Source organism: Coloeus monedula, assembly GCF_965178545.1.
Source record: "Coloeus monedula genome assembly, chromosome: 14".
Taxonomy (NCBI): domain Eukaryota; kingdom Metazoa; phylum Chordata; class Aves; order Passeriformes; family Corvidae; genus Coloeus; species Coloeus monedula.
The window spans coordinates 1,336,203-1,347,620 of NC_138794.1; the positions used below are offsets into that span (position 1 = coordinate 1,336,203).

The following is an 11,418-nucleotide window of genomic DNA, read 5'->3' on the forward strand; positions in this document are numbered from 1 at the left end:
GGCTGCATGCAGGCCCCCTGCTTAATATCACACAGTTTTATTAAGTCAGGCAATTCCATTGCCTACTTTTTCTATGTTTTAAACAACACTGAGCACAGGGGACACAGCAGCTGCCTAAAGCAGGAGTTGGCAGAGCCATGTCAGTAAAGAGAGAAGAGGAAAGCTTAGAAAGCTTGCCTTGTAGCTGGGTCATCACTGGAAGCATTAACCCTCTGTGTGTAAGGCTGGAGCTCTCCCAGATTCTCAGCCTTCCATTATTTCCTCATTAGTTTACCTTGCACAGAGATAGCTTGCACAGAACAGCAAACATATTGAGAAATTTACTGAGGTAGGCAATTAAGACAGTATGTGTGTCAGGTCTAATTTTTTAAAGGATGACTAGTACCAACATTTTCACACTCGGGTGCTCCAAGTGACCCAAGTTGCTTCTAAGTTCCCAGCATGGGACATTGGAGGTATGCTGGAGTCAGGCTGTAGATCCAGTCAGTGGATGAATCTACAGCTGAAAAGTATTCTACAGGAGGGCAAGGCAAAGTGTGGGATGAAGTGGAAACAAGAAGCACCAAATATTTTTGTCCCAGCACTGCAGGTGCAAGAGAATTCAGTGTGCAGTGGTTCTTCCCCATTCAGACCTTCAGCAAGGCACCATTCTCATCCTCACCTCCAAAACATGAAGTGAAGTGGTTAGGAGAACACATCTGCCAACTGAAGTGGCACCAGAGCACAGGCCTCTGTGCTGGTTACTGCATCAGCTGAAGTGCTGCTAGAGCTGAAAGGCAGCAGATATTATTTAAATACCTGTAATACCTTGAGTACTCCAAGGTGGAGAGATGCCCTGGAAGCAGGACTGGGTGCTCTCAGCAAAAGATACATTTGGTTTTGGATCCCTACTGGAAAATATATCAGCTCACAAGTTATGAAGGCCTGATGATGGATTTATATAGAACAATTCTGTGTTTTTGTAGAACTATTGCATTTAATTGCAGGAATATACATATTGCTATGCAGAACTGTTCTTGTTCATTCTCATAGCACTGTAAATCTTCCTACATGTAGCATTTTGATTCCTATTGCATTACAGAGATAAAGCCTCTCGTGTGATTGTAAATACAGCTGGTGCTGCAGAGTTTGTCATTTACAGGGAAGAAAAAATTGGACTAACATTCACTAACATTTTCATCCACACTAGAATCCTCTTGAAATACATTTACAGGGGGCATAGCTCAGTACAAATACATGGGTACTGTGAAAAAAGGATGAAACAAACTGCACTGGGAGGCACTTTGAGAAACCATGCCTTTGTGACTGCTCAGGCAAAGGCCATCCTGCAATTCCATTTGCCCCACACACAGCGGTCCCCAGCATGCCCCAGCTCAGGGATGCGGCTGTTTCACAGGCAAGCAGCACATTGGATGGCTAAAGATAAAGGGCCATGCGGTGCCAGCAGGGCCCGGGCAGGCCTGTGGGAGGCAGATATGAGTTCTGCTGCTCTGGGTGCATTTTGGCTGTGGCCAGCGCCCTTTTTCAGGATTCCCAAAATAGCATTTATCAAAAGCAGCAGGTTGACTGGAAACACACTGCTTCACGTAGTGACTGCAACTATCCCTGCCAGACTCCCTCCCAGTCAGTCTCCTGAAGCTAAAGAGATTGAAAAGCTAAGAAATATCAGAAAGTAGGGACTTTTTGTAGGGCATCTATCATCAAATTATACAGCGAATACTCAGCATTGCAAAAACTACCTTGAGTCACTTTTGTTGTATTGTCAGATAGCAAAACCCAAAGTTTTCATTTCACTAACAAATATATTTTGGAAACACCTCCTCCCCCTTAATACTCTGTAACTTTTTCTCAGTACATCTTGCACCATCCATTTCTAAAGATTTCCCCAAAAAACATATGGGACTATTCAATTCCCCATATTCCCCAACACCATTTATGTCTTAGCTTTCATTAAAATTTTCAAGGTTGCTTCAGGTTTTCTCAGCAGTTTTGAGTCACTTGCTGGGAGAGATTACATTTCCAAAGTATTTGTTTTCTCATGAAAACTGGGGTTTGCTTATGTGCCAGAATCAGCAGACGTCTTATAAATAGCTTTGGATAGATGACAGGAAATGATGCAAGATCTCGGGCCACTCTACAGAAGACAACTGTTTGAAGTGCTGAGGAAAGAAAGACTTGCACCATTGGCTACTGCACAGGGGGAAAAATTAATGCACAGAAGCATCATTTGCTACAAAGGGTATTAGGCTTATGAAACACAAGACCTCTTATTACAACTCAAGCAAAAAGTATTTTCTTGCAATTGCACTACAATGAGAAACAAGAAAATTAATTTTTCCTTTGAAGAGGAAAAACTGACCAGAATTGTCTAAACTCGCTTTGTCTTTTACTCTTGGGGAGAAAAGACACTCTCCTTACATGCTATAAATGCCAACACACACATTGGAAATTCTCCAGGCTCTGACTGGTGCCAAACACTGGGATCATCTTCCTACACTGGCATTTGCCTTTAGCTTCAGCAAAGTCTCTTCCAACTCAAAGTGCTTTAAATGGGCTGCAATAACACACACCTGGAGGTTAAGCTGTGTCTATTCATCTCATCTGAAGAACTCCCTGTTACTCTTTGCAGTAGTAATACAGAATGGAACATTAACTCCTGGTGTCATTTTGTTTCTATCAGCTCCCATGAAGATAAAGCACAGTAATTTAACCCCCAATAAATGCTTTATTTGGAATAGGGGCAAACTCTCAGCATTCTTAAGTTTATGACAAAACTTTGAACAGCTGTAGCCTTAACACAGAGACTCCAACCTTCTCCTGCAGTGCCAAGCTGGCTCCTTTTCCTAACAGCAGGAAGCACCTCTCAGCCCACTGCCTGCCATGCTTTGGCACTGTGCATGGCTGGACAACGTGCTACACATGGAGGGCTACTAAATTAGTGAGAAATACATGGTGTGCCTCCCCAGCAGGTGTGCTTTTCCAGTCAGTCAGTCCAGACAGGGATGCATGTATGCCCTCTACATTCACACGTTACAGTTCAGCATCGTGTGGGCCTCAAAGCAGGCGTAGACTGGTCTCCCTTCTGCCCAAAACTGGGCACTGGAAGAGCATCAGCATTAGGCACACAGCTCATCTGCACACCATCATGACCCTCCCCAGTGCTTTCTTCCCCAGAGCCAGCATCGGGAGGCTTGCCTGGGACTCCTGCTGAGGTTTTACTTCAAGAGAGAATGGCATATTTGATCCCTGTCATGACTGTACCTCGGAGGCATCCTACTTTCAGGAGAGGATGGTTTCTACCCAGGATTTTTGAGTTACCTGTTCTTCTGACAGACAGAAGAGCCTAGAAGCACTCCTACCTAGGAAAGGAATAAATGATGCATGACACATTTTTTGTACTGAGTAACTCATTTTACCCATGGTCTACACTTTTGTGAGTCTGAAGAACAAACTCTTTTTTTTTTTTTTTTCTTCAGTGAAGACATAAAATCTGACAGAATCTTTGTTATTTTGGAAATGTAAGATTTATTACCTCTCTTAGAGGTACAACAGTGCTGAAACTGGGTCATCCCAAACTTTTTCAGTTAGGGGCTAGACAAATGAAATCCATCTGTCCATGTATACAGTGCAGGACATAAAAACAAATCGCTCTGTTGGTGGATACTAACACATACACCTACACTGTGTGTGCAGGAGAGTATGAGACAAGGTGGGCAAGGCTGTCAGCCTTTGCAGAGCTCAATGAGAGCTCCGGTGCCAGTTGGTCCAACTGACCTTCATGACCTTAATTCTTCTCAGAAATGCCTCCACTGGACATCCCAGTGCTGGGGAAGCTCTGGGAAGCAGTCCTCAACCCAGACAGTTATCTTGTAGAGGTAAACATTTATTGAATGGTTATACCTAGAGGTTCTTTCATTATATAAATAGCAAGATTTACCCTGCAAGTGAGCTGGAATTAGGAAAGGTAAAGAGGTAGAGAAAGCTTCTGCTCGTAAGTGCATCAGCATTCTCTTATCTCCAGCATATCTTTAAACAGTTTTCAACTGCAAATTTCAACAGTCAAAAACTGTTAAATGAAAACTTAAGAGATACCCTGTGCACCTAAAAGTTATAGATTTTTAAAAGAAAAAGATATTCCTTCCTCATTCTTTGTGTTTTATGAAACACAAGAGAACCATTTAAGCCTCAATTAAAATAAAAGCAATTCCTGATAAATCTATTTTAGTAAACACAATAAGTTGCTAACCATTATCTCATATTTCTTCTTATTGTTTAATCAGGACACTCCCAAAACAAAAGCAATCAAGATGACTCAAAGAAGATGAGTTCCAACCTTTGGACCAGCTCTAACTGCAATAATTCTCATGATTGCTGCAATTCAGCCAGCATGATAGTGTTCACGTGTGCTCCACGACCTGCTCCAGCACTGCCCAGGAGCTGCTACATGGTTCCTGTGTGTCATCTGATGTCCCCAGCTCACAGCACCACAAACCAGCTGACAGAGCTTGCATCCATTATCGCAGAGGTCAGGTGCACAAACCCTTTCACTCGTGTTCAGTAGTGGGAGTGACAAGGCCAGGCTGCACTGTGGGAGTTCTTACCTGGCCACCCAAAGCAATCAAGAACCAGCTTAGCCACCAGACAAGAGTAAGCAAACTCTTCCTGTGTCCTGAAATGGCGGCCCAGAGGAGTGAGATTGCAGCTTACAAACCTCTCACCTTTTTCTTGCTGTTAACTTTTCCAGGACATCCTGTCTGTCCTTGATTTCTGTGTTGGAAAAGGTATATCCCAGAAATCAAGACAGAAGACTCAGCCCTTGCTTTCAGAGTCAAACCATACTGCCAGGGCTGGACTAGGAATCTCATTACCACTGCCCAAGCCATCCTGCTCCAAGGGCTACTCCACGGAGGGCTTAACACTCCCAAGCCTGTCTGTCAGAGATGCTTGACAAAGACTTCACAAAGCAGCACAATATTTGTCAAAACCAAGGTGGTGATCTTTCCCCTCAACCCATCAAGGGTTTTGAGATGTCAGCTGTTTATTCTCTCCTGACAGACTACCCAAGCTGGTATTTCCACAACTGCATGGACTATCTAGATACTTCCTAGAAGTAAAGTGAGATTATTATGGTTTGTGATAATATCCCTGTTTAAATAATTAAGGCAACCATCTGCTTGTAGTAAAATTGATTCAAGGACTACGCGTACAATTTGCGATCAAAGTACTACCCTGAACCCCGTGTTTATCATGCCAGCTCCAAAGACGTTTGTTAGTAAACAACAGCAACGTAATCATTGCTAGGCAGCAGGGAGTCAGAGGCAGGGCTTGACCAGGCTGCTGTCAACTAAGAAATGTCAGCGAAGAACCTGCGGGGACTGCTGAAATCAAGGGAAGCAGCAGGGCAGTAATGGAAACTTTTGAACCTTTTCACACAGAGGAACAAGAAGATTTAGCTTTCTGATTGCTGAAATGTTTCAGATAGCAGGAGAACATGGGAATATGGGCCTTCATGACAGCTAGTACACTTCTCTGACCTTGGAAGGGAGTTCCATGGAGCATGACAATCACAGTAATCAGAACAAGCTCTATCTGCTCTGATACAGCTTTACTGTAGGAGCAGATTTTCCTTTTTCTTCTCACAAGTGCTCAGTGCTCTCCTTCATTCATTGCACAAGAAAGTTCTCACCTGATTACCAGCAACTGGATACCAAAAAACCGAAGCCAGTGTACTGCCCTATGTGCTATTCATCACATATTGCCCCAGTCTGAGGACAGAACCACCAGCATTTAAGGGCTCTGAAAATAACCATTAAATTAACTTCTACAATCTGCAAGACTGTTAGAATATTATCATTCCCACTGTTCTGAACTGAGTCACAAAAGAACAAGGTCAAAGTAGCCCTTAATAGCAGATTTAAGATTACTAGAACTGAATTTTGCAAGGGTTTGGTAATTTATTCTACTGTTCAGCTTTTCAACTCGCTTTTCAAAGTCCTCGGTCCTGGCACCAAGTACAGATCCCCAAAGCTCTGAATTCTCAGTTGCAAGTTATTCTAGGCTTTGTCCAGGCAGTTCTGATTTTCACCAGCACCAGAAGCCCCCGAGTATCTGAGCTTGTACACCCTGAGTAGCTGTGTTTGCACCCCTCTGTGCCAGTGTCTCCACTCCCTCTCGGAGCCCATCTAGTTTCTCCAAGTCTCTCCCATTTCCTGGCTTCTATTTTCTTTTCTCCTGTCCAATTAAAACCTCATTTTTACAAGCTTTCTTTCCAAATCTGTTTCTTAAAAGTTCCCTACCTATTTGGTCCTTGTTTCTTCCACACATGAGTCACGTAGCTGCTGGAGCCAACAGGAGCCACTAAAAGCAGTACATGGGAGGAACAGTCCACTTAAATTCAATTAAGGTGCTTAATCCCAACTCAGCCTGCAGAAACCTGTGGATGCAGTCACAGGAAAATTTCTGTTCAGGAGCTGTGTGGGCTAGAGCACACCCAGGACTCACAGCATGGGAATTTATCTGCTAACAGATCTCTCAGTCTGCAAAACCTGAGGTCTCCAGTTCGCAAACACCAAGAAAGAAAAAACATGCATTTTTGATTCTGGATTTCAAGAGTTCCCTCCTTTTCTGAAACAGGCAAAAGTCTTTTAAAAACTTCTTTCTGTTTGTTTGTTTGTTTTTAGGTAGGGCAAAATCAGTGATCTCCTCTGCCCCGGTTCTTGTCAAATAAGCTAAACATTCCAGCAAAGTTCAGATTTGGAAATCTACCTGGCACAAAAATGTTTCCATCTGAAGAACTGGCTGTCAGCAAAGTCATGGTCTACCAAAAGAACCTTGCCCGAGCCACCAGGATGCCGCAAGTCCCAAAGTGCTGTGGTGACTCTGCTTCCCGCAGGTGCAGCCTCTCCCCAATCCCGCTCATCTGCCGTGCACGGGAACGGGCGGGTTCACACGTTCTCCCCCAGCAGAAGGTGCACAAAGAGCTCACACGGGCTGCCTCACCTCTCCAGGGCGCACAGAGAGCTCACACGGGCTGCCTCACCTCTCCAAGGCGCACAGAGAGCTCACACGGGCTGTCTCACCTCTCCAGGGTGCACAGAGAGCTCACACGGGCTGCCTCACCTCTCCGGGGTGCACAGAGAGCTCACACGGGCTGCCTCACCTCTCCGGGGTGCACAGAGAGCTCACACGGGCTGTCTCACCTCTCCAGGGTGCACAGAGAGCTCACACGGGCTGCCTCACCTCTCCGGGGTGCACAGAGAGCTCACACGGGCTGCCTCACCTCTCCGGGGTGCACAGAGAGCTCACACGGGCTGCCTCACCTCTCCGGGGTGCACAGAGAGCTCACACGGGCTGCCTCACCTCTCCGGGGCGCACAGAGAGCTCACACGGGCTGCCTCACCTCTCCGGGGTGCACAGAGAGCTCACACGGGCTGCCTCACCTCTCCGGGGTGCACAGAGAGCTCACACGGGCTGCCTCACCTCTCCGGGGTGCACAGAGAGCTCACACGGGCTGCCTCACCTCTCCAGGGTGCACAGAGAGCTCACACGGGCTGCCTCACCTCTCCAAGGTGCACAGGGAGCTCACACGGGCTGCCTCACCTCTCCAGGGCGCACAGAGAGCTCACACGGGCTGCCTCACCTCTCCAGGGTGCCTTCTGATATTCCCAGACAAGAAAGCTGCTAGCTGTCAAGGAAGGTGGTGGTAAAGGAGTCTTGCTACACAGCAATGGATTATGGAGGAAAAGAAGTGACCCAGAGCGTTTCTGAGGAGGAATTGTCCCTGTCAGTGCCCTCCCCATGGGTGGGTGACAGGTTGCTGGGGGAGCACAGGTTGTCAGGGAGTGAGGGGCACCTGCTGCTGCGATGCAGGGGACTCTATTCAAGCTTCCCTTCCCCTTCACAAACCTGTTTTGGACAAAGGCCCTCAGCAGTGCAAAGCAGGAGGCTGTAAGAAAATATCCCACTCTCCAGGACCAAGTTTTTTGCTATTCTTTTGCTCCAATGTGTGGCCACAGGGCCTCTCTCACCACCCAAACCCTGCCTGGTGTCCTGGTGCAGACCCCACACTCCTCACTGCAGCTGCTGCTGCACGGCTGTGGGGCAGCCAGTGCTACAGGGACACAGAACTACAGGGAGAGACCCAGCCATTAGGGGAACACAACACTGAAAGAGATGAGGAGCTAAGTGTTTCAACAGTCTCCATCATCAGATTTTGGCTGATTGGAGAGATAGACAGAAACCACGTGTGACTGCGTGCAGGGGATGAGGAGGATGTCAGCATTAGCCCAGCTTTCTGATGGTTACAGAGGCTGTAATTTCATTTTCTTTCCATTGTATCCTATGTGAAAAGCATTCCAAGTCGTGCCGCACCCCCTAAATCCTATTAAGAAAAACTAGACCTCGCAAAGCTGTTTTCCAGTGTGACGAATTCAGGTTTTGTGGCTCTCTGACAGTTTTCCATTAACTCCCGACTGAGCAGAAGCGACCAGGTCACCGAACACCAGGAGAGCAGGACTCCTTGCCCAGATGCCTTGCCTGGGCTCAGTCTACTGCTTGGAGTCCCCATCTCCAGCCTCAGCAGAGCCCATCACACCCCTCTGCCACTCAGCAGCAGGCAGGTGTGAGCAGGAGGCCTGAAGGAGAGACAGCTCATCCCACACTCCTGCTGCAGGGTTAATCTGCAGCACACGGCCACCCTGGGCACCTGGGGGACACCCTCTGCTGCAGGAGGGACTGTCTCACCTGCAGCACGGACTGCCTGGAGCCCTCCAGCATCACACTGGCTGCCGAGGCAGGCAGCATCTGAGAAATACTTCCCCAAACTTGCCCTTGTGTTCTTTAAAACAAGCTTTTGTTTATGCTGCTGGTGGTGAAATATACCTGAGAGTATGTCTGAAGTATATGGAAAATAACCTGAGTCCCCAGTCTACCTTCGGTTATATTTTTCCTGAAGCTCTGAGGCTCCCGTCCCTCTGCAGAGCAAACACAGCATTTGCAGGAATAAAGCTGCACTTATGTAAGTCTCTGAGAATGCCAAGTTGAAAGTCTGACAGAGGAAAAACTTCTGGTAAAAACCTATTTTTTGTCATTTCAAGAGATCTAATCTATCTTCTGTGCATTCCTGACCTTCAGAAAGCATTTTCATCTCACACATTAAGTATAACAATCCTCTTAACAGGGAACATTTTGTTAGAGCTTTAAATTGGGTTACGTAAATTATTTGTAGTTCTGACAGCAGGTTTCTCTTCCGTCCACGAGGACAGTTGTTATGAGAATGCTACAAGGTTCATTTGCAATCACTGCAGATAATCATCTGAAGGGACTGTTTGAAAGGAGATTTTATGTGGGGCATATGCTACCAGTTTCACAAGGCTTTTTATAAAAGCAGCATTTTTGCCAAATAATTTCCAGTACAGTAACATGCATGAGAATTAAGACATCCCTGACATGAATGGCAAACTGAGAGAACAGAAGTTTTTCTAAGTCCCACAAACTTGAGGGGCTACAGAACACAAAGGGAGCCCCCCGCTCCCCCCCAAAAAAAAAAAAATATATATGCATGGTACTGAACACATCTCAGTCCATGGTTTTACTTTTGCTGACTGCAGTAGGAATTGCAAACAGTCAGGATGAGGCTCTTTGTTCCTGCTAGGTACTTGTTCAGAAAAAAAACAGTGTGGAAAAATTATTCAGCAGTTACAGCACTACTTTTAGCATTGTATGAGAGCAGTCAGTGACTTAGAAACACAGTTTGCAGTACTCTCCATTCTTTCTTCTCCTCAGCCCCAGCCAGGCATGGGCTTAGACACTGGTTTTGAATGGGAAGAGTTCTCTGGCAGCAGAGCCCTCCTGCCTCCCTTTCTCTTGTCACTGGTCAGGCTGATTGGGGAAAGGAAGTTTCTACTGATTTGTCATGGGTGGGAAAAGAAAGGCATCATTTATAAATTTGGATTTATATTTAGGTTTTCTATTATATTATTCCCCCCCCCCATAAAGCAATATTTTATTAAAATTGAAAGTATTTTGTTTAAGAGCAACAATTTACCAAAACAAAGTTTTAAAATGAGAACTTTCAAATGAAAATACGGACATTTAATTTTTAAATCTTTGTAAGAGCATTTCAGATTTTTTTTCTCCAAACAAGAGCAAAAAGTTTCACCCAATGCTAAATACAAGCCAATCCAGTAAACCTGATTTCTACACTCCTGCTGACATTACATTCTCCTCAACAGTGGTACAGAAACCAACAAACCCTTCTGCAACATCAGAGTACTCCAAGGAGCAACATTTTCAAGAAGGAGAAAACCTGTGTGTCTGTAAAGCACACACACATGCACAAACACAAGAACCATGCAAAAAACCCCCCATGCTCAGCAGAGAGGACCTTTACCCACAAAACTTAACATCTACTAACGTTTCCAAATCTGCCCTTTCTATTTCCAGTTGTATTGAGCTAGCTCGTGGTGTTTTATCTTTCCCTCCCCTTCTTTATGCAATGCCAAACATTTATTTTCAGCAGTCTATGCAGAGTTGTCTCATGGTTTTATCAGCAGTCTTTCTTATAATACTTTATCTACAGAGAATGCAATGCATTAGGACTTCTAGGGACAATGTTATTGTCCCTAGCTATTCCTATGAATTATCTAGAGACACTAGCTGATTAAAATGAAATTATTTTATTTCTGTAAAAGACAAAATATTAATATTTTGGCAATTCTCAGAGAGAAAGAGATGTTTCTAAGTGTTAGTTAGAAAGGTTGATCTTTATACTTCTTTCTCTCTAAACAAACAGATCTCATGGGAGAATACACACAGACATTTAACTTACCATTACTGCAGCTATCTTTTGACTTCCTCAGTATCATTAATATTTAAGCAGAAAGAACAGAACAAACAATTATCCTAATGATACCACACCAGAACTAACAAAGTAATTTTTAAAAAGTCATCCAGAAGAAGTGAGAAGGTCAACCAGAAAACACGAGTCAGGAATAGCTGTGCTCCGAGGAGGAGGGAAAGGTTATGTTGCTGTGATATGAGTAGTGCACAGCTGTTACTCTAGTAATAATTCATCATATTAATATTTAAATGAGAGGAGGAGGGCACGAGACTGTGTGTGACTCAGTGGTCCCTCCCTGTCCTCAAGCAGAAAAACAGGCCACCAATACAGAAAGAGCATTAGGAGCTGCAGAGTGGGAAGGTTTGTTTTCATTACCTCGTGAATAAAAGTGGGCAGACTGGTCCCTGAAGAAGTCTAGAAATTGTCCTGCTTTTACTAGAGCAAGTCAAATTCTGTTTCTAGTCTCAGAAGCAGCCATTGCCTAATGAACAAATTGATCCAGGCAGCAGTGCTCCAGGTCTGCACGTGGTGTTCCTTGGGTTTCAGTGTATTTCCAGCAAGCCTCTACACTTCCTCCA

At 45.0% G+C, this 11,418-nt stretch overlaps 1 protein-coding gene across 1 annotated transcript in view; it reads right to left on the reverse strand.

The window, feature by feature from the left end:
- MAPK6 (mitogen-activated protein kinase 6) overlaps nucleotides 1-11,029 on the reverse strand; it is a 28,874-nt gene extending 17,845 nt beyond the window's left edge. The window contains exon 1 of the mRNA XM_082290772.1: nucleotides 10,829-11,029. The gene's annotated coding sequence lies outside the window, so the exon portion shown is untranslated. The remainder of the gene's footprint in view (nucleotides 1-10,828) is intronic.
- Nucleotides 11,030-11,418: the final 389 nt, after the last annotated feature.